The following is a 23,791-nucleotide window of genomic DNA, read 5'->3' on the forward strand; positions in this document are numbered from 1 at the left end:
ACTGGTGCATTCTGGGTCCGCTCTTTGGCGAAGGCAGGCGAAGGCAGGTTCGACTCGCGCGCGTGCAGCGGCTCCCGCGCGTTCGTTCGTCTGACGCTTAATACCGGTTTCACGGCTTGATAAGCCGAAGCGTGTAATTTTGCAGCGGCTCCGGAGTCGGATAAGCACCAGGTTTTCTAGTTAAGTGGACCACAAAATTCGGGGAAGGCTATATAAGGCTTTTCGAGGTAGACGGCGATCAGTCGGGCCGCGGTGCTCCGCGGTACCGCATCGACATCGAATGTTCTCTCGTGCGTGTTCCCGCGATCCCATCGAGTCCGAATCTTCACGGTACGCGACTTAGAGACACGAAGATTGTATCGGTGACTGCACGCCTTCGATTCACCTTTACGTACGTACTCACACTAATCTCGCGAAATCTCGACATGATAATCTGGGAGACATGAGGGGGAGAGGAGAGGAGAGACCAGGAAGTGGAGACGCGCGCGCGAGAGGGACAAGGAGAGGGTAAGAGCGTATTCCCGCCGATTCCGGGATGTAGACAGGAAGGATGCTCGTCGAGTGCCATCGACTTAACTCATGCCACGGCAGAGCGAGCACGCTACCCGACGCTCCTTGGACGAGGAGGGCCAAGCGTCGGCATAATAAGCTTTGTGCACCGACCGACTGGGAGAGAGATCCACCCTCTCACCGGGCTGAGAGCTGAAGAGCCGACCTATACCGGCGGCAGCATCAGCAACGTTGGCAGCGGCAGCGACAACGTGGAGGAGCGGTAATAGAAGAAGTCTTTGCCTTCTTTCCGCGCTTCCGCTCGCGCTCGTGCCTACATACGAGCAGCCGAAGGATCGAGGGTCCTCCGCGAATCCAGCGAATCCTGGACACTCCAGCGCGCATATTGCGCGCACCGTCATCGTGCGACGCACGTCATCGAAAAACGCGGAAAGTTAATTAAGTTAATTGCAATCTTGCCACGACGCCTTTTCCCGCTGCGTCTTCAACTCGTTTTCAAGCTGGGAACGATGCTGCTCTTCGCGCTCGCGAATTATCACGAAAAGTACCACTTTGTGTATGACGTTTGTGACAAGTTTTTCTTGCTCTAGCTCGTATTATTTTAATTGTCTCGTGACGTAAATTCTCTTCGTCCATCAAAAGTATGCGAGAAACGTGAAATGTAAAAGTGGCCTCTGTTTATCACATTTTTACATCGCATTGGATAAATCTAGAAAATATTTGGATTCAACTTCGATCGAGAATAAAAGTTATTTGATCACCATGTCGGTACACCTCGATATCAATATAATTAGCCGCTTGCAGTAAAAGAAAAAAAATATATCAGGAAGCCTGATGCAGAAGGTTATCATCCTTTGCTCTCGACGCCGTATTACGAGAATACGCTCCTCTTATAGCTCTCCGTATCTATATACCTATATGGCGTGCATATTACGTACGAAGATGCGTGGTGAAATGACGCGAAGGACTCCGGTATCCGATACACCTCCGGTTAATAGAATTTTTTTATTAACATGCATACATCTTTTGCACACTCGTTCGTGCGAGTAAATTACTTTGCGTACGCGGAAAGGCGTGCACTGACTCGCGCGTTCGCATAATCTTCCGATCGTGACTGAATATAACAGTCGACGAGCCGCCATCGGGACTCGGATTAATCGACTCGACGGACTTTGGCCGTGAATATATCTATCTATGGCGCATTGGGGCTGTAAGTGGGTTAAAAGCACTGGTAGTTGCTTAGGGGATAAAGCGCATAGTTTGCTCGTGCTTTGGAAACAACGGAGAGTGGTTCGCCCAAACGAAGTGGGCTCAACGCGAGCCCCCCGGGGGTACGAAGCGTAATCTAAGTAAATGGTTAATAATCGATGCACTAGCTTTCTCGAGAATTCGAGCCGGAAGTAGAAGAACTACTTGAACCGGAAAGTCGAAGCTAATGTCAATAAGCTGATGTCAACGAGATTGGTCCCGCGTCGGCGCGCAAATATATTTGCTTCCGATGCAAAACCTTCGAGATCTGCGGACACAAAAGATCGCGACACAAAGAGCCATGCGTGCATCGAGCGAGCGAGCAAGCCGCGTTCCATTGTACCACGTCGTATTATCGTGATCTCCGGCGAGTCCCCTGATGCTTGAGCGCGATATCGATACTTCATACCTTCTCCCTCGCCTCACCTTTCGGACCATCATTCCCGGTTAATTCGACAAAGCGAGACCCGGCGGGAATCCCGACTCGGTTCGAGCGCGGCGTCGAGCGAGTTCAGCTTCAGCCATCCCTGGCTGAAGCACTCGTTGATTTCCCGTTTTCATATCCGATATGATCTGCCGCGGCATTGTATTCATTGAAAACGAGTCAACCGCACGCGAGATCAGGAGACGGCCGCCACCGCGAACGAGAGCGGATCACGGAGGAGGTTTCATCGGCTCATTCGCGATGATGCTAGTAGTGGTGGCGGTGATGGCGGTAGTGGTGGTGCTGGGTAGGTCGTTGTGGTGGTTGGATGTATGGTTAGTTGGCAGATAGGTAGGTTGGCTGGCTGGTTGGTTGGTTGGTTGGTTTGACTGACTGACTGGCTAGCTGGCTGGATGGTCTCCCACTCCAACTAATGAAAGGAGATTCGTGGCGGCAGGGTCTGAAGGCTGCCTGTTCGTTCAAGGTTTAAAGTCGATGTCTTCTTCATCGTGAATCATAATGAAAGCAGGAAACAGAAAAGAGCGAAAGAAGAGCATTTAGATATCGTTTGTACTTCTCCGCCAAGAAGATCCGCGAGAAAGGACTACAGTCTGCCCATAGTTATCCTGGTGATTTGATTAGTCGGCGTTGTGATACTCGCAGGCGTGAGAGTTGCGTTTATCTATATATATGTTCACGTAGTCCATTTTAATGCATAAGAAGAGTGTAACTATTTATTAAATGTAAATCGCGCGATTAAACTATTGTATTATATAGGATTTATGTTATGATGATTTAAAGTGATCTTTATATAATCTTGAGGATAATTTCTTATCAATATACTACCGATGTACCATGGATATATAGAAACGTGAAAATCTAAAGCTCAAAAACATACCTCAGCAATATGCAAATTAATACCTCGACCGAATTAGCATCAGACGGAAGAGCCGACTCATGGAGATGCGTCGAGAATTCGCTAATGTATTAGATGAACAATGTAGGATGTGAAAGCGGGGAAATCGCATATCGGAAAACAGAAAACGAATATCGCGAGAAATTATACTTATTAACGAGATTGTGTAAAATCCGATAACGTACAGATTAATAAAAACGTTTCATGTCATTTAATTTAACGTCGTTTTATTAACTGTTTCTGCTTTTCCATCCCTTATTTCTTCTTTTAATAATGAACGAAGAAAAATAACGTCTCGTATAACTATGAGAATATTTAGCGAAAAGAAGAATAAGCCTGGAAGCAGCTGAAAGCTGATCTACAAAAGTCTACGCATTCATCGTGCAAGTATGACAATATAGCGCTACGATGATTGTTACTGTTTACAATATGACTTTTAATGCTTCTTATACATCTTACGCAACAGCCTGCTGTCGATTAAATGCGACATAGAGAGCAACTTTTAATCACGGTAAGCGCGTCAGGTCAGACCAGACCAGACGAACAAGATGGGTGATGAAAGAGAGAGGCTCGATGTGTCTCTTCATCCACTCGTATCTGCGTATTATAAAAATCTAAACGGCGCCTTGTCGTGTTACGCGACCTGGTAAACAAAGGAGCAGCATCGCGGTGCCGGGAAAATGGAAGTTACAAATGGGAGTTAAAAGTTTCACGAGGAGTGATGAGAGAGAAAAGAGAGAGAGAAACAAAAAGCGAGAGGGTGAGAAGAGAAGCATTCGCAAAAAGTTAGTATCGTCGATTTCGAGACGACGAGTCCGCAACAGCTGCCGCGGCGGATGAGATGGATGGCGCGGAATGTGGATCGTTGAGAGGGATGCAGGACGGATGGACGGATAGATGGACAGACAGACAGACGGACGGACGGACGGACGGACGGACGGACGGTCGAGCGCATCTCGTTGAAGGGTTGCACGGAGTGAAAAGGGATGCCAACGGATCCCGATGGCGTTGCATCAGTGAGAGCGCTGCAACCCCATAGGCGACTATGCGCGTCGAGCGACTATCCGGGTGCAGCGAGAGTGGTGGCAGGGGGCGGAGCGACGTCGACAGGAGGGTTGCTACCGGTCGCTCTCGCAGGATGCTCTTCGTGGAGGGTTGGATCGGCGCGAGATCCCATGCGCGTGGGGGTGCACGCGGCGCGCGTGCGACGCGACGTGCCCGCGATTTTTACGCTCCCGCGCTCGGCGTTTCCTGCCGCGCGGCACATTTCTCGTTCGCGAGATCAGCGTCGCGCGAGTCCTGGATGTCGAGATTGCACGCGTAGTCCGCAACGAGGACCGCTAATCGGCAGGATTTTTAATTGGGAAATCGCTTCGCTTGAGGAGCTGCTAGATCTTCGTTTCTCGATCTAACGATGAGCATGTCGCACGGATTTTTAGAGAAAAGGAAAAGATGCAGGAAGAACGCGCAACTCGTTTACAATTTGCTTATTCTTTGATGCATTCGTAATTTTACGCATGTTTACTGCTTTTATATTGCGGCTAAATAATCACGGTAATGAATTGCAACTTTATTACCGCAATTCTGATGGCTGCGTTTTGTGCGCGACACTATCTTGCTAATCATCACGTAACATCACGACGAGGCATTTCATAACCATACGTTTTATTTACGTTCGTTACAACATCATCAAATAATCGTGCTTTCAAACGGACGAGTACGTGGCATGGGAGTGCCTTTTGAGTGCATTAATGAGAGAAGAGGGTGTGCGTAATTTACTGACGTGGAGAACAGGTAAAGAGGGAGGACAAAGGGGAGACCTGTAATAGGCAACAGGCATACTACACATACCCGATATACGCTGGGGTGTCTCGGCGCAGTTTAATTTGTCGTTTAAGTGCAGGTATTACATTGCGGCACTCATTGCAGCGCGGCAGGTCGCACTGTTTTGACACCTTTTATTGGCGTATTGAGCATTAACAATCGATTTTCTCATAGCGGAAAATACGTCATTATTTCTCTTCATTACGATGCACAATGGTGCACGATTTTATTCGTAAATTCGCCGTAATAACGTAATAAATTAATCATATCCAAGCGAAAGGAGAAAACTGCCCCTTCAATCTGCAGAACATTTAGCAACACGTTTAAACAATCATTCTTGTATTTCTTTCGCGCATCTATGGGACTAATTATTTATTTATTCGCATGTGTAAGATATGGTAATGCGCGATTTATGACTATTGCACGTCCGTGTTGTCTTTGTAGGCGACGCGCATTCGATAAGCACGTGCGAGGTTGTCGATCCAGAAGAAATCCGATTCGATGCGAGTGCGTTTCGTTCGCTGCAGGAAGCGACGTGCGGACGATGAGTCTTCTAAAATATTGCGTTTACGCGCGTGTCGAATCACGCATTCATTCACCGGATGCAACGATCGCGTGCAAAAACACTCCTCGTTTCAATCTCGAGGGTTTGACAAAATGGACCTCTGATTGGACTAAGGAGATCGATTTTACAGAAATATAAAATTATCAGAGTTCATGTCCGGTCGCGCTAAAAAAATTCTAGTGTGTAGCTCGCATCCCTCCGAATGGCGTGTGTCAGGACACCGTGGCCGGCGTTGACGTCGGGCGTCGCGAGGTCGCGTTTCTCCGGGGTGGTCTCCACAACGCGGAAGAGAGCCGCGGAGCGCATCGCTTCCGCACTCGCTGCTGCGAAACGCGCTCCGCTCGTGTTCCCGCGCGCGCGGAGTCAGCCGCGACGACAGACGGAGACCGAGCGAGAAAGAGTGCAAGAGAGCGAAAGAGAGACGAGGTGGAAGAAAGGGAGACGCGCGGCAACCCCCGAGTGTGTACGCATGTAAATGACAGTGGTGGAGGGGTGCGCGAGTCGGCGGCGGGTGATGATGAGCACGAGGGAGAGAGCGGCGACTGCGAGAAACAGCGAGAGTGCATGGGCGAGCGAAGGAGGGTGGCAGCAGCGAGATAGACAGCGGGAGAGCGAGACGGAGACGTGTTGTAGGCAGTAGTCGCGTTACTTCCGGTCGAGTGGGCGCTGCGCCTGGCAGCTGCGGAGTTTGCAGGAGGGCCGGGGGGCGGGAAGGAGAGAGGAGGGTGGTTGTTGTTGCACATCCACGCGCCCCTTTTGCGTGCCCATCCGTTCCCCTCCACCCCGCACATACCCCCTCGCCATCCCGTAACCGAGTCACTGCCATTCTCCCCGCGTGCCGCCCCCGTGTCCTCCCTGCCGCGCGGCATCATCCCCCTTTTTTTATCGTACCGTATCGTCACATCGGTTCGTTCTCTAATTCGATTAGTTTAAATGGCATTAAAACAATCCTGTTGCGAGCACCGCCTGACGCGCTCTCCCGGACGCGAGCCGGCGTGCTCGCTCGCTCGCTCGGCCGCAGCTGTTCGCTTTCCTGACCGGAGCCACGTCTCTCTTGCGAGACGAATCTCGGTTCGCGAGTCCCTGATTTTTGCGCGAGTTTTTCCCTCGTTTTTCAATTCTTGACGCGAGCTTATTCCTGACAACGGAGCCGTTTGATATGCGAGTATCCCATTCTCCATAAATCATTCGACAATCTTCGATTTGACGTTGTCAATTTCAGATATAATTTCGACTTTCCTACAAAGAAAAATGAAGAGAAGCTTGGAAAACATATACCGTCAGCCAAAAGGAGAGCCAAAAGTCTGGCGCGATCGTTTATTCTCGGACGGCCAAAAAACAGCGAGGCGCAAAAATAGGAGCGCGTTCGCGGCGGACAAAGTGCAGAGCGGCGGGCCGACATATATCCTCCGTCGCGTCAAAGGCAATACGCAGCGCAGCGCCCGAATCGCCGGGTCGGAGGCCATTAGGTCCGTGAGTTATGAGACAAGTTCTAATACTCCAATAATCCGGCTGTCGATCGCTTAGCTCGCCGCCGTCGTATACGCGCGAACGTGTGCGTGCGCGCGAGCGGGCGAGCGCGCGCGACCCAAACTTTATTCGAGCCGATCAGCCGCACGCCTCCCTTCCATTTCGCCATCCCTCCGAATCTTTTTCCCTTCCTGCCGGCCCACCGCACACCGACTCACCCCTCGGTCCATCGGCGGATCGCTCCTCAGGGGTGGCTTCGCCGCCGCGAAAAACCTACCCCTCCGGCCCGGCTCCGCCAAGTCAGTGTGAAATTCGGCAGCCCTTATTAAAGCTCGCAACCACCCTCCTGAAATGCCAGCGCCGCCGTCGTTTCCCGATGAACGCGAACAACACTTATAGGATCAGCCTACCGCCTCGTGAGCCACCCCACAATATCGAGCAGTACGTCAAACCGAACGGATATTTGTAATGCAAAATATAAGTTTTGTATCCCTAACATCCTGAATAAAATTTAAAAAATCAAGTCTGCCAAACATATCTGCACTTGATAAAGTACACCTTCAACAGCAGAGAGAAATAAAAAGAGAAATGGAATATTCTACAGTTTTTTACTTCGAATATATTTTTCAGAGTATTTTATCTTCGAAATACATTTCTACGGTATTCTGTCCGGTATTTGTCCCGTCTCACCCTGCAGTTACCACGATTGCCATGGAGTCGCTGATTCATCCTGCCATCAATTCGCGGCATTCGCAAACCATCGAAAACGAACAAGCAGGCGATGCCAAATCGGGGACACACGCGAGCTGTAACTAAATTTAAAATTTTTACTTACTTCCAGGCTACTGCACACCCCTCGACCCCCGTCATTACTCGCTGCAATCAGCGAGCCCCCGTTCCCTATCTGCCCGCGGAGCACCCCGTTTTCCCCCCTGCGATCCCCGGCCGTCGTCTTCCGTCGCCTCACGCGACCGCCCGTAACCGGATTAACTGCAGCTATTTGATAAACGGCCGATACGACAGCACGGGGAGACGATCGAGGGGAGGTACATCCGAACACTTCGCACGAAGTTTTTGGGCGAGGCACGTGGAGTCGCGCCCGCTCGTTGATTTCGCGAATCAGCGCGTGCTGACAGCCGAGAGCCCGGGACTTGGGTAAACTCCTGGTTGTCGGAAACGCGCGTGCCTCGGAAACTAAGATACTTCGTTTTCGGAAACTCGGGCATTCTCACGTTTCGCGATACGATGCAACGACGCGAGAAAGGCGCCGTTCGAAATAAACGCACGAGCCTTGCGCTATTCGCGACTCGTCAAACAACGGAGCACCGGCGGATGACTGTTCGACGACGCAAAGCGTAAAATCCCGATACAGTCACATCACAGATGTTACGTTAAAAGAAAAAAAAAGAAAAGAAAAAGAAGAAGAGATTAAAAATGTGAGTATCGTTTGCGATACATGCGGACTGAGGGAGATGAGAGAGAGAGAGAGAGAGAGAGAGAGAGAGAGAGAAAGAGAGAAACATCACGTATGTTTCACGGTTGCTTTGGCCGCCGCGATTATAAGCCGGGGCACCGAAGGCCGGCCGGATAACGATTTTTCGCCGAGCCAGGAAATCGCACAAGCGCTTCGTCATGCTCGATCGACGACCGTCAGAGCGATTTCCTTCCGACAGACGGTGCGGAGTATGCAGATCGACTTTTTCATCCGCGCGGCGGATACGTTGGCGTACGGCGGCAAGGATCGACGCCGTAGCCGGAGAAGGGAATTATTCCGCGAACGTTCTCGATTACCATACGCGTAACCGGAGAATTTCGCATTCATGCCCGGCCCGTGTAACGAGTACGCGAAATGCGCTCTCTTTACGCTGCACGGCGTTCCGATTCCTCGCGTTTCAAATGCGAATATTACTTTCACGAGCGCCGCATCCGATAATACGCCCACGATTCATACGACAATTTACGCTCCTCATTTTGTGCACGCATTTTAATCCAAAGAGCATTCTGTAGAATTGTTTTATCGTGACCAGCGATCCCTCCCCCCGATTTGCGCGCATTACAATCCGGCCATTACGCAACTCGCTCGCGTACCCCCGGTCATTTGGCGATTTTTTTCCCCCCTATGCAACACACAATGCGGTTTAGCGGACGATATCGTTACGTTCCATTTATACGAAAATTATTAATTTTTCCATGCTTTACGGCTTATTAACTCACAATTAGGCGAAAATATTTATCTGAATATGGAGATTGAAACGAAATGCGACGGAAAAAGTGGCCGGTGTATCGGGGGTTTGCACATAATTTATTAATTCACATCGCGCGTGGCCCGCGGGTATTTAAAAAAACAAAACGTTCTCCATTAATATTTTTTCGCGTCAATCCCTCTCGAATGACTGATTGGTCAGAATTGTGCTGTAACGCACACGAGTAGAATAACATTCCGCAGAAATGCAATTATCGGCGCTAGCCGTGAAACTGCAATAATGGTTCTACGTTTAAAATGCTCCCATTATTCTCGATTTTTTTCCATTTTCAGTTTTTTAATGTTTGCTTGTAGAAGGCCTTACACCAACCTTTTTTTAAATAGACTCTGCCTATTTTTTATCCCTATTTTTGTGATGGAATGTCAGTATCTTTTCAGCATGACTTTTCTTGTCGCTTTTCTGAAATTTATTGAAATCTTTCCTGTACTTTTATCTCTTTCTATGTTGATTGCCATCTCTGCTCCTGTTCTCCTTTCTTTTCATTTAGATCATCTCCTTCTGTCAGTTGCCTTCTGACTGCTATCACCAACGTCGGCATTGGATTAAGTCCTGTGTAAGAGAAACAAAAAATATTCATTAGATATTTTGAAAAAGATGCGCAATACTCGAGTTCCTTCATGCAATTCTTATCTTATTAATTTATGGAACGCGGTCGAGCACGGGCAGCGGTCGAGAACGTCGCGAGAATTCTCTCCGGAAAGCCTTATTTATTATCCCCTCCCCGGCGGATCCGACGGTCCCGCGAGGAACAATCGCCAGCTAATTCTTCAACCTTAATTAACGACGTGGGAACAATAAGATTTAGCGCGCTTTTGTCCCGGGAAACGGGAAAAATGAAGAATTGTCGCACGGGTCAGCGGCGGTACTCGGTGCATTTGCGGGCAAACGGGCCGAGCGTGGTGCATCCTCCTCGCGAGCAAGCTCCATTGTTCCGCGCCGTGCGAGCAGGAAGCCAGGGACAAATGTTCACGGACGACACGAGAAACGTGCGTTTTACAATAACGAAAAACAGCCGCGAAAGAGCGCTTTTCGTAAAGTTTATGCTCCGTGTTTTCAATCTCTCTTCCGGTGTGTTTTAATTATAAATTTACGACGTGCAATATTCCGGGCCCGATATAATTAAACGGAGGGTGCACCGCGCGGCCGGACAGTCGAGCGCCGATGAGGGAGCGGTGACGATCGGGGGAGATTCTCGACGGCACGATCGAAACTTCCGGCTCGACTCATCAGCACGCGTCACCCCATATTACGGATAACTACTCTTTCCGCTCGTTGCGAATCCCCATTGTGAGGGGAGCTCTTCGCGTAAGCGATACAGTTTGGGAGCCCCCCGTGTGTGGACCCCCCCTGTGTCACATAGAAGACACCCCCCGCGTGCCCCTGCCCGGTATCTCTTTGATGTTTTTCTATGTCTTCGTTCTCTTACACGTCTCTCATTAGTTCCTATCACTTTACGCGCATCCCTTAAATACTTCTCGAAAACTTCGGTATTCTCTATGGTACTGCTGGCAGAAAATTGATTTACGAATTTCCGGAAAAAATGCACCATGCTCCCGATATTCAAACATTAAATTTGACGATGACGAAACGACGTTCGCCGATATCATCTTGCCGCTTTTCGGCAAGATTTTACATCCTATTTCATACGAATGGGATGTAAAACGCGCGAGAGCAATTGTAGTACCGGCATTACACGAGCAACGTCGACGATGAGAAGAAAGAAAAAAACGAAGAAATAGGGAACGGAAAAGAAGGATAGGACATGAACCAAGGGGGCGCGCGCCTCCCCGCGATCTCGGTTCCGGATTAAACTTTAATTGATTCAAGTCCGTGGTCTGTAGCCAGCGAGGCGCGCAGAAGAGGGGGCGGGGATCCTGGCGTAAGGTACGCCGGTCCTCCTCTTCTTCCATTCAACGTCCTACAGCAGGATGCGCCCATTATTCCCTTCCGCGGTAGGCCGATACGTTGGAACGTATCAACGTGGACGAGAAGAATATAATAATCCCGAAGGAAGGGCGCGGAGAGGGGTAAAGTAACCGTGACAGCAATTGTCGTTCGTCTTCGGCGCATAAAGGGGAGGCTGGCTAGTTATTTTTCGCCGACGTGAATTCGGTCTGAAAGAACGAGCGCTTTATTTGTCCCGCCGTTCGTTAGTCGGCTCGGCAGCGCTTAGCGGCCGCTCAACGTTTTAATTCCGGACTCATCGCGCGTCGTAATTCGTATGCCGCGAATTTGAATCCGCCGGCGATCTTCCTGCAACATCCTTATTTTTCGGTCCAGCTGCACGCGTTGTCAGCGAGCAACGCAACGTTGAAACACATCTCCGTTCGTAGGTTTGAACTGATTGCACGTTGGTCTCATTATTTTCAGACAATCGTATTTTAGTTGCGTATTTCTGTTTCTTTACGAGGGACAAGGAACTTGAAGATATATAATAAATAACCTGCCTTTTGTATCTGCTCATTATGTAATCTCACTTGAGCAATTTTACTGCCCTTTTCTTCCTTGCACCGTGGACTTGATACCAATGTGTTCTGTGTTATCTCATCACAAAATTATTTGTGACGATCTACCGACATTGTGAATGGTCCCTCCTTAACTTCTATCCCTGCAACTTGTATCCTCCACGCTATCTCATCAGATTTCGCCTATGAGATTTCCCGCTCGTGAAGCGTACCGTGAAGCTCTTGACGACGAAGAAGAAGGGGGCTTGAGGAAGGCCACGACGAGGAAAAGGTAGAAGAAACAGGAACGATGGCGAATGGGAGAAGGAGGGTCGGTTTGCTCCGTGCGCTCTTTTATTTGGATATAATTGGAAGGACCGCGGGAAACAAAGGGCAGGGCCAGTTCATGGCGGTCTTGCCTCCACCGGAGCCGAGGGGTTGGTTGGCCGCAGCCATGGCACAACATCAGAGACGACCGCGGGAATCGCATTATGCGCGGCCCGCGAAATAAGTGAGAAAGAGCGGTAGACCCGGTTAACTTGATTCCTCCCTTGCTACCACGTCGACCTTCTGCCTTCCCTCGTAGGTAGACCTCGTTCTTCTGTATCGCGTCCCCTTCGCACAATCTCTCTATCTCTCCTCCTCTACTCGCGTTTTCCTACATTTTCTCGTCGTCCTCGTTGCGCCTGTTTCGCGCGCAGCATCCCGAGAGAGAAGAAAATCGACGAAGGGTCGGCTAACTCGACGCGCGGCTAGGCAACGTCGACGTTGATTGGATTTTATAGCTAACAAGAAAATTATATTCGAGATTGGGTAGGTAATCGTGCGAGGTGCATCTCATGGATCGCGCTAGTGGGTACTCCTCCCCCCCTCTCTCGCCCCTCTTTTTTGTGGTCGCTTTAATGATCGGCTCGAAGGGATAATTTTGCCTCCAGCAGGGAAACGGTAAGAAAGGGAAGATGTGCAGGAAAATCTGGCTAATGTGCCACAAATATTGGTCGCTTCAAGAAATGTCGATACGGAAAGAAAGATCTTATGATCTAATTTGTTAACATTTGCAACTTCATGACTTTTATAACAATATTCCAAACCGCGTCCACGTACAAGACTATATGAAGTTTTTCTAATTTGGTACATAAAGACAAATGTTGTTTAACGACATACAAAAATAATACATTTGTTCATAGCATCGTATGCATAGATTGTACTTTCTTCAATATCCAGATAAACAATTCCGCACACACTGCCATCAATACGCGAAACTCACGTCGCAATATTTCGAGAGGGTCTTGCCAAAGGAGTCATCAAACGGATGCAGGGGCGGGAGGGATGGACTGCAGCCATTTCGATCGTCAGGGGTGGCTACGCGGGATCATAAAGCCACGCGACCGGAGACGCCCGGCAGGCGCGTTCGCGGTGCCGGAGACGTTAGCTCTTCCGGCTTCCCAGGAATAACTAAGTTCTCTCGGTGCGTTCTCCACCCTCTCTATCTCTCCGCCGGCGACCACCCTGTGCATCGAGGCAACGCCGCGGCGGCGTGGCCGGGTCACAGGCCATTAAGCCTCAGGTTCACCGCAATAAGGAGCGCGTTCCGCTCTCCGTGGCACGGGTAACCGCTATTACCAAGCCAATGAGCCGCGTTCACCGATTCCGCCAGATTTTTCCCATTCCCGGATGTAGGAATTCGGCGCGCATTCACTGCCACCTAAGTAGCAGCGATCGTCCCAGCCGGAGAACATTTATGCGATTCTTATCCCTTGTAATCGCGTAAAAGGTATCTTCTCTTTATATCGTATTCTTCATACGATTTTTCATTCGTTTGAGCGTCGTTTTATAAAATGATTGAGTTTAAACTCGAAGCTCAGGGTGGTCCGTTAGTTCGTTTGTAAATTAATTTTACAAGAAACTAAAGTTATATTAAAGGATTACAGTAAAAAATATAATTTCTGAATATAGAAAGAGAGAGAGAGATATCCGAGTTTGTGCTCTCAATGTTATTATATTTCAGTTATTTTGATTGCAACACTCGGTGCGATGCTTTCACCCTTTATATAAAATTTTTAGAATAAAATAAATTAACTTCTGTTCCCCCATGGTATTTCGTGTCGTTTCAAAGGAATTTATCAACGAGGACGATGCAACCACCACGCGCATTGGTATACATCGTGTAGAGTGGATGGAAACTTTTGCACGTTGTATGTTGCGCTTGTTTTCGCGAAGCTGGTATCGCGTTATCGATATCCGATACTCCGTATTAGAGGTTCCGCCTCGTGTACGCTGAACTACGCGATGTAACCCGCGTCGAGCAAGTTACAATACGTATTAATCCAATTTAAATTCGTTTTAACGTAAATTGTATTATTATCACCGATATATTTATAGTCGCGTTCGCAGCTCTGAATCACGTGCAAAGAGTATTTATCCCGATGATGTTCGTGAATGTTCACATTATCGAGAAATATTATTCAAAACGTTTCGTTTCGTTACGATAAACCTTACAATCCGTAACCTTAACGCTTTTGTATAATCCACTTAATTTTTATACATAAGTATAAGCATGTATCTCGCACATAAACGCGAAAGCGACATGAAATTTTGCATCTTTTGAACTACACACACAATCGGTCTCTTCGACACTTAAGATGACGCAGATACTTCTCTCTTTTTTTACTCGCGATATTTCTCACCGATGATCCTGCCACTCTGCCGTCCTCGAGAACGAAATGGTTCCCGCGTATGCGTGTGTATGTGTGTGGGGGTGGCGGACGAGGGAGGATCGCGGAGGGTGGTCTCGGGGTATATTACCGGCGTTACGGCGGTAGCGACCCGGCTGTCGCTATAATCTGTTTATAAAACAATTTGCGGAGCAAGTGATGCGTGAGACGCAATATATCTGCAAACATTGTTAGCATCGGCTCGATGAGGATTGCGGAGGTAAGGGAGGAGGCCGCAGTGAGGGTGGTGTGGTGGCGATGGTGGGCGAGGGGGAGAGGACGGTGCAAAAGTCGAGTGGTTGTCGGGCCGACCCTTCCGTCTTTTCGCGGACGATGATCGCGCGGGAGGAATCGCCTGCTTCTGTGATTCATCGTGATCTAATAACTGCGACGGCCGAGCCACGTGCTCGCCCGCCTTGGACGTCCAGGCAAACGTTCCCCAGCAATCATCGCTATGCTATCATTCTTCACGTTTCTATTCTGATGCTCGTGAAACGCCAACGAGAAGCGGCGCCGGTACCATTGTATCAAATCCGCTTCATTTCGTAAACCATCGGCGATCTGACGATGGTTGACGATGCGTAATGAGCTCAATCGGGTGCGAACAGATGCCAGATCGCTACTGGAAGATCATACTTCTGTCGCTTATCTACCCGGTTTATCTGCAAAGTTAGCTGCACAGCCAGTTTGCTAAAAGCTTGCCGAAACCTGGCGGAAACATCGCGCCAGCTGGGTACGCGGATGCTTCCCGCGGTGGTCCCGATGTTTCGTAATCAAATTGGGATTTCTCGCAGGGCCGCCAATGCCATTATGTAGTATTTGCAATAACGCAAATTGCATCACTCTCGAAACGAAACCGCGTACGGGGGAAAAAAAGAGGAAGAATTAATTTCATCTCCGACGAATATTTTCGCGGGTATTATTTATTCCGAGAGAGCGCGCGTCCGGGAGAGTGAGACTGAGGGGAAAGAGGGATGATCGGGAGGATCGTCCTAACGGGGTGCAGCGGTGGACGATGCAATACGATACGATACCATACCATACGATGCGACAGGATACGCGCTATCGGCACGTACACACGTCCGGAAGGAGTTGAAGGGCTCGTTTTCTCGAGCGGCATCGCGCGTCCGTTTTAATTAATCGGGGGATCCGAGATTTCGTTATTACCACCGATTAGCACACGTGCCAGTGCGCATATTTTTTCGAACGTGAAACGCGAGCGCGAGCGGGCTAAAACATTGACGCGCCGATGGTCCGGTAGCCGATGACGGACAAAACGCACGTCACGGGCGCCCCTTGCGCAACGCTGCTCCAACCCCGTAGTTCTCTCTTCTTCTCTCTCTCTCATCCTCGCGCGTCACCGGCCGACCGGCCAAACCCCGTCGCGCGCGCCACTCCGAATAACCGTCATCCTTTCGCGCGATGCAGCGCCGGTGCATCGGCGTATTCTGTATGACGGTACACTTCACGCAACAGTAATTTCATCGTTATTTTTATAAATTGGGCGCCCCAGGTTAACGCTCCAGGTAGCTCGCTCGCCGGATTACAGCTTTTTGTAATATTAAAGTTCAACGGTGACTGGTCGACGCGTCCGGCTGCGCCGCTGTGTGCATTTTTCGCATTGTCGTCTCCATTCGTTCGTTCGTTCGTTCGCTGGCTCGTTGTGTAAACGACGACGGGACTGTAAGCGACGAGATGCGATCAGAAAGATATCTTTCGGAAGAATACATCTCTCGCTGGGCGAGCGCGAAAACAAACTATCCGTGGACCAATGTTGATCTTTGCCACGCGAGTTTCTCGTGTCGATCATTCGTTACGTGTCGGAAGAAAGAGAGACCAGATTTTGACATGACGCATCGCGAAAAATTCAACACATTACACATCTCGAGAGGATCGTTGGCAGATCGCGCGGTGTTCTCCAGAGGTAATTTCACGCCGGCAAAAGCGACACGCGTCGCGGGAGACGTCGGCGTCCTAATTCGCGGCGTCGAGAAAGTAAGTAGGTTTTTATTAAAGCGGCGGATGGACGAAACGAGCTGCATCGGCGAGGGGGGACGGGGAAACGCAAAAAGGAGATGAAAGCGGGCGAGAAAGCTGGTCGCGGAGGTTACGAGGGTAGGTCGGGCCAGGGTTCGCTCTCTTACTCTCTCAGGGGGTTCTAAAGTGGGCGGCTTGGTGACAGGGGTGAATCGGCATGGGCGGGGGTGGTTGCTGGAGGCACGTGACCGCTCGTGCCGTGCTGCAGAAGGGCGATCGCGTAAAAAGAACCCGCGTTGATGCGTGCGCGCGGGAACGCACACGCGTGCACACGCACAGTGTCGAGGAGCGATCGGTCGAAACGGCGCGAAAACGCATTATCCTTCGATCCTGCACGCGCGTGCACTCGCGCGTGGACGCGCGCGTGCGAAGACGGTCCACCCTTGCCCGACCAGGCTGATCGCGCGCGGTCCACTCGCTCGGACCAGCCTGGTCCAATGATCGCCGTGTAATTCGATTCGATATACCGGGAGTTATGATTCCGTAGGAGTAATATACGAGCAGGTCTTACTGTGCGATCGCGCGGGCTCGTTGCCCTGGCACGTGCCGCACGCCAGCGTTCCAATTATAATGCGCGATTTGATACACTCTGTCCCGAGACTGATGACGGCGCCGATGACGACTCAATCCGCTGAGATTCTTTTATGTCATGTCGCTCATGATGGAGATAACTTTGGGGCGACGATGAGTGCGCTTAGACGATAGTCGCGTGTGTCTCTTTTCGTAGGATTTAACGTCTGGTATCGCTTGCACCCTCCCGTCGTGATAAAAATATCATGTGCGACATGTAACGTTGTAAGCAGAAATTCATTGTTTTCACATCGGATTATGCCGGTCCGCAATCATCGTTCCGCTAAAGAGCTCGATTTCGTTAGCTGAGGATTAAAAGCGTGAGAGATATTTGCGGTGCAATTCACTGTTCTCGAGTTTAAGTCTGGCCGAAGGAAATCGAACGATCCTTCAACCGGTGTCTTTTAATAGATTCTATCAAAGACGTCCCCCGCTGGTGGATTTAATGGGACATTAAGCTCGGCCGAGTCGCTACAAAGTTACTGCGAACTTATTCTCTCCCTCCCCCGTGTATTATTTCTTCTGGATATTATAAACGCTGATAAGAGAGAACGAGCGCGCGCGCCCCGACGCCCACGTGAAGGGAGAGTAGTTACGTGGCGTGGTTATTAAAATGCGACGAGGAGGAAAAAAAGAGCCTGATCGACAGGACGGGCAACGAGGCGCGTGTCGAGCCGGGTGGCGGCCGATTCTCACCCCGTTCGAGCGCCACGAACCCCTAAACGGTTAAACGGCGTTACGCACGCCGCTTGCTCGCTCGCTCGTACGCTCGTGGGACACCGTGCAAACTCATCGATCGCGCCACGCTACGATTTGCATTCAGTAATGACTCGACTTGTCGCCGCTCTGTTCCTCGTCCATCGCCGGTGACGACATCGAGAGTGAACCGGATCGATGTCGTCACGCGCGACGCCGACTTGCAACCCGGTGCGGATTAACTCGCGCGGAAAATCGGGGCTAAACGAGGCAAGAATGTCCGGCGAATTCATAAATCACCACCTCCGGATCTTGCGTTCGCGGCGTCGATGCATGCGATGCATGCGATATCTCGTCGCGCGATTAAAATTGAAGTACTCCGCAGAAACCAGCGGAGCTAATTGGGTATTTTGTCGTAAGAAATTCAGAATAATTCCGGAATGCAAAGCGGAACACGAGTGCGAGTTTGATTGAACGTTCCCGGTGCGCCGTCGCTTATTAAGAAGCCGTAATTTTATTTCGCGCTCGCAGAGCGTGGGCCGTTTCAATTTTTCCACGTACACCGGTGCTCTGAGACAATGAATGAATGGTATTCACGGCGAAGCCGTTCGTCCTATTAGCATTCCATCGGTTTCTAAAGGACGCTGTTCGCCTTGTTGCGACTTGCTGCGCGATTTATAAGAAGGAAAAAAGAAGGGATGGAAAAAAGACGGACGAGTGAAGAGCATCGCGGGAACAAAGAGGAGAAGAAAGACGGGGTGGACAGAGGGGCAGCGGGTCCGCATAATATAATTCAGTAAGTTTATGACTGGCCCGGAGGGAACGATGGCGGTTTGCATATAACCGGAGGGGGGTAAGTTCACCGCGGGGTAAAGGAGCGAGGAGGAAACGAGGGACGGAGGGCGGACCACGGAAAGAGACGGAGAGAAAGGGAGGAAAACGGAGGGAGAGAGGTCGGTTGGTTGGCCGTATTTCTTGTCTGGTGAGCTTTACGGTGCCGGGCTCCGCGTTATGACCGCCGAATGGATTATCATTTCTCTTCATCTCTCTCTTTTGCTCTCCGTTTCTGTCCCTCCTTTTCCTGCGCGTTCCCCTTTCCGTCCTCAGTCGTCCCGCCGGTCGTCCCTCTGTATCCTGCAAGAAAGCTCACCCCGGCCGAGTCCTTTTTCCCTGCAAAGACATGCAAAGTAGAACGGCGGAATTCGACGCGCGCGAGCGAGCGAGCGAGCGAGACGAACGGGGAGGAAGACAGCTCGAGAAAATTCTCCTCTCTCGTCGAGGCTTCTTCCCGGGAACGTTGTTACCAACACGGTCCCGAGTCTTCCCGTCGTGTAGGAGAGACCGGGAGGATAGGTGGATGGTCGCGCACGCGGCGACGGGGCGGAGAGGAAAAAGAAGAAGACGAGGGGAGAGAAAAAAAAGGAAAGGAAAAGAGGAAGCGAGCAGCGAGAGAAAAGGGAGCACCGATATACGATGGCGAAAGGGGTCAGGGGGCTGGTCTTCGGCATATGTACGCCGCGGATATGTACACCGACACGACAGGTACATCGATGTACGTATGTACATATGTATTAAACGTGCACGTCGTAGACGTGCGGGGGATCACGCGTGTGCAGGCGCACACGGGCACGCGCTCGCTCGCTCGCTCGCCCGCGCACGTCCGCATACATGAGGGGTTTCTACCACCCGCGCGCACGGACGGGACCGGCGGGGTCTCGTCTTATGTTGCACAACATTGGCCGCCATCGTTGGAGCAAGCCGGGTGGAATTAATTTGAATGTTTTTTGAGCGGCACGGCCCGGGGGCCTCCGTCTCGCAAGAAGCGCCCGTCCGACCACCGCCACCCCGAACCCCACTGCCGCCGTTGCCGCCGCCTTTCTCAACCCCCGCGTCGCTTTCTGCTCCGCCGCGACCCGCTGCCGGCACCCACGGCTCGTAAATATACACCGATATTGCGTCCGTACCATCCAAGAATACCGCAATTTATCTTTTCCTGCGCCGATCCGCGGGAATCTCGTTTTATTGGCCGACGACGACGACGCGAGTGTCCCCGCGCTGCGCGCACGGATCGTCCGATGGAATTCCGGCTGATGGAACAGCGTACTTGGCTTCCTCTTTTAGACGGTTAGAGGAGGAGTGCATCAGGAAGCAACTTGACGAGACTGCGGATTATTATTTTATTAAGTCACGGTAGCGATTGACCGGCTCACAGCCTTGTATTTTCTTCTCGTGATTTTTGTGTCTGCTTTATAATGTGCAGAAGAGTATTCATACACAGTAATATGTTATTTTTTTTACTATCATATTTATATGTAATTTTTCAGGATTTTTCGTGTATATCCGTACTACGTCAAACAAGATCGAACGATGTGGAGTCTAATGCAGGTCGCGCGAAACGGGGGAAGCGCACACATTTATGGCGGATGCTAAAGTAGCAATGGGTAATGGAAGTGCAATGGAGAAATGCAGCGGCGGATTTATCCCCGTACTATTCTGCGGAATCTGATTATGGCACTCATCGTGCCGTAAGAGGATTCAACTATCGACACTTGTCTGGCACTAAGCACTGCAGAAGATTGCAAGTTGGCATTTTCGAAATTAACGTTTTATGATTGTCACAGAGCTATCTTATGCTGTATAAAATAAAATATAGTTTAGAAAATCCTAATACAAAATATTAAAACCTGATGCAGCACGACTGGGAAAGGCGCGCTCGACGTTTGGGCTGTCTCTCGCGATTGAGATGTCTCGCTAACGGCGCGGTAATAAAGGAACCATATCGAATTGTAGCGCGATACCCGATCGACCGTTCATCTCCAACGAGTATCACGTGCTCTATTCGCGAATTTATCTCTTCTCTCTCTTTCATTTTCTCCCGATGGGTGCTCTCGTGGTTTCGCGCGCGGCCACCGCCGGCGTCGCACCCCGGGGTGAGCATACACCAGGCTATACGGGTTTATGTACCAGAAGTGATGGGTACATTTGTTCGTTATTTCGTTGTGTTTTTGTTTTTACCGGGACTTTATTTACGACCGGATAGCGGAGCCACAAATATGCGACGAGATCGGCTGACGCGTTTTGTTCACCCGATGCACGTATGTACGTTTGCACCTATGCCCGTCTGTCCGTCCGTCTGTTCGTTCGTTCGTTCGTTCAGTAGCATCATTTCGCGGCGCTTTTATATCCACTATAATTTGCGGGGGTGGTGGCAGCAACGTCATCCCTCGCGGTACCATTTTATCGCGTCGCGTCACACCGCGAGTAATGATAATGAACCCTCGGACCACACCGACTGACGGCTGATTTATACGCGCTTTTCCTTTTTTTTTGTACCTCAGGCAGTTTCCTTTTTTTATCCATATTTTTGACCGAGGCGAGAAAAAGAGCCGCAATGTTGCGCTGATGCGATCAATTTTGAAAAAAAAGCACCTGACAATTTATCCCGAATAACGAATACAAATTGCGCGAAGTGATAAAAAGATCACGCGATTCCTGAGCGAAATTCATTATGAGATTCGTCCGTGAATTTGAGAAAAAAAATAGATCACGGGCCGCCTTTCTCGCGGCGTGTCTGCCACTCTCACGCACGAGTGCGCATAAAAGAACGCCAATTTTTTGCCCTCGAAACTTTCAGGAACGTAGTCGTCGCGTGGCGAGAGGCCGGGGTGGTTTCGCATAATAAATCTAGGAGATATTTGTTAGGGTGGGTAGGAAGCATTTGTCTATGTTAAGGGGGTAGAAAGGGCGCCGACAACACGGGCGCCTCCATCTATCAGCGACTCCAGCAAACACATCAATCCACGACTCACGCCACGATGGACAATTTTAAGGGCGAGATAAAAATAAATGTCGAACGGTCGAACCGATCGTCTTTACGAAATTCCGGCCATTTCTCAAGCGATCCCAGCGAGAAAGAAAGAAAGATCCACGGAAATGACGGTGTAGATTGTTCCATTACTGCGCGCATTGTTACAATCGAAGGAAGAGAATCAATGTAAAATAACAAAACAACAAATCCCCGAATAAAGAATTTCATTATTTAAATAGTCATTTTATTTACTGACCCGACGATATAAATTACATCAGCGACGTAGTTCATTTATCTTCAAAATGAATGTTTAATATCAAATGGGCGATTTTTAGAGAAAGTATTGTTTCACTTTTTCGTCACTTGACAAGGAACTTGCAATGATATTCGAGATGTGGATAGAAGCTCTTTCTTTTTCTCTTCGAGTCGATATTGTGGGGGTACGAATAATGCCATTTGGAAACGTATCAGCAGTTAGAGGCCTGGTTGTGGGCCGCTGGTCGTTTTGACCGCGAAACCGTGGACAATAGGCAATTTCACATTTCAGGGGACGGTATAGGTAGTCACTATGATCAGCATGTAATTAGGCGGCGGTACGCGGGTAGACACGTGCGGACAATTCATCAGGGGGCTTTTCCCCTCGGTGCTGCTCGACCTACACCATGCCATGTACGGGTGTTACAAGCACGCGGCATTTTGCGTAAGTTACCTAACATTAATGCGACGAGCTCACAATTGGCAACGCATTAGCCGCGCCCCGCTGCGTCCATAAAAACGCCGAGAAAAATGCAATAAAATACCAAAGAGAAACACCTAACACGTAAACTATAAAAATGCAGATGGAAACAACAGCGGAAGATTGCAGAAGCAAACCGTAACAAAATAGAAATTGTTGTTGCTCTGCATTTTTCTGCATCATTTCAGACGTACGGATACAACATGGATACACTTGGAAAATGTTGCCGGTATCGATATTATTAGTGCTGGCCTTTGGACGACGAGCGATCTAGGCAATAGCAGGGACAAAAGAGCGCCGGCACGTAACCCGAGCGACCCTATATATCTACCTTGCTGCCGCCGTGCTGTAAGTAATCTCGACCATCCCTTCGAAACGGCTAGCTCACGCAGGGATACGACACCCGCTGCCACTTATCGATGACCTCGTTACGGCAGCTTCGTTGGCAACAAGTCATTAGACAAACTCGGTGCAGCCCGGACTTGCTTGCTCTTTCACATGGGCTTCCCTCTTTCTCTCTCTTGTTACTTTCTCCGCTTCCTCGTCACCTAGTCGTTAAACGATGTAAACTCGCCCTTCCGCGCGTTTACATCGTTACTTCTTACGCGTGATAATCCCTTTCATACTGGAAATATTAAAATGTCACGAGTACTCGCGGAACACCATCAGCGAACTCACTGCTGGGATATCGGCTTACGATATCTATCGTCGCGTGTCTCTCTTCCTCCAAGAAGTTAAAAGCGCGCCATCGAAGCAGATAATATCACGATAAAAATAAATTCCGAAGTGACTTGCGAACGGTTATAGTCTACAGTAAATAAAAGGTCATGTAAAATAGCATCTACAAGATTCTTACATAACAGAAGATTTCGCGATTATTATGTTCATTCTTTTTATTAATTACTTTCATTAGTTTACATTCATTAGATTGTTATTGTCGTGCTTAGTTTCTATCTATTCAATTGCGAGAACGAAAGAGAAAGATTTAAAGATTATACAACTCACGAATAAGACCGTACAATTACTAATAAACCGAGATATCTATCATTGCCATATACGCCGTAAAATAGACGTCGCGCGTCGTTAAATAATGCTATCTTAGTACTGCGTCAATTCAAAGTTGCTACCGTCTAAGAAGATTTTGAAGCTGCGTGCTTCCCACAGGGCTTTTCTCACTACGGACTACTCGCTGGCTGCTCTTCTCCCTCCGACGGCGTCGCACCCCGTCTCGCAGAAAACCAAAATAACTCAATTAAAGAATTTCCATGAATTTAGCGAATACGGCAGGAGATACATATTTATGATCCGATCGTGTTCCCGTGCAGGAAATTTGAATCGAGCGGCGAGTTTTTCAGTTTTATCCCCCACGAAGTAACTGCCGACTTTTATTAGCGCACGCGACGACAATGACGACAACGACGACAGAACTTGGCGAATCTCCGTGAGAATTTTTTTTCAGGATAATCGAATTACCCGATAAATCGAGGCTTTGAAGGGAATATTGCGCCACGGAATGGATTCGTAACGGGTTGCGCGAGGTTTCCGCGCGACTGCCGTTTTCGAAA

At 49.5% G+C, this 23,791-nt stretch overlaps 1 long non-coding RNA gene across 1 annotated transcript; it reads right to left on the minus strand.

Moving 5' to 3' along the window:
- Positions 1–1,156: 1,156 nt before the first annotated feature.
- Positions 1,157–23,368, minus strand: LOC105277955. Its single transcript, XR_893701.3, has 3 exons — positions 22,558–23,368; positions 9,531–9,770; positions 1,157–7,769 (listed from the first exon to the last, which is right to left on the minus strand). It is a non-coding gene; the product is annotated as an uncharacterized LOC105277955 (long non-coding RNA).
- Between the last annotated feature and the right edge of the window lie 423 nt (positions 23,369–23,791).

Source organism: Ooceraea biroi, chromosome 1 (assembly GCF_003672135.1).
Source record: "Ooceraea biroi isolate clonal line C1 chromosome 1, Obir_v5.4, whole genome shotgun sequence".
NCBI classification, from domain to species: Eukaryota; Metazoa; Arthropoda; class Insecta; order Hymenoptera; family Formicidae; genus Ooceraea; species Ooceraea biroi.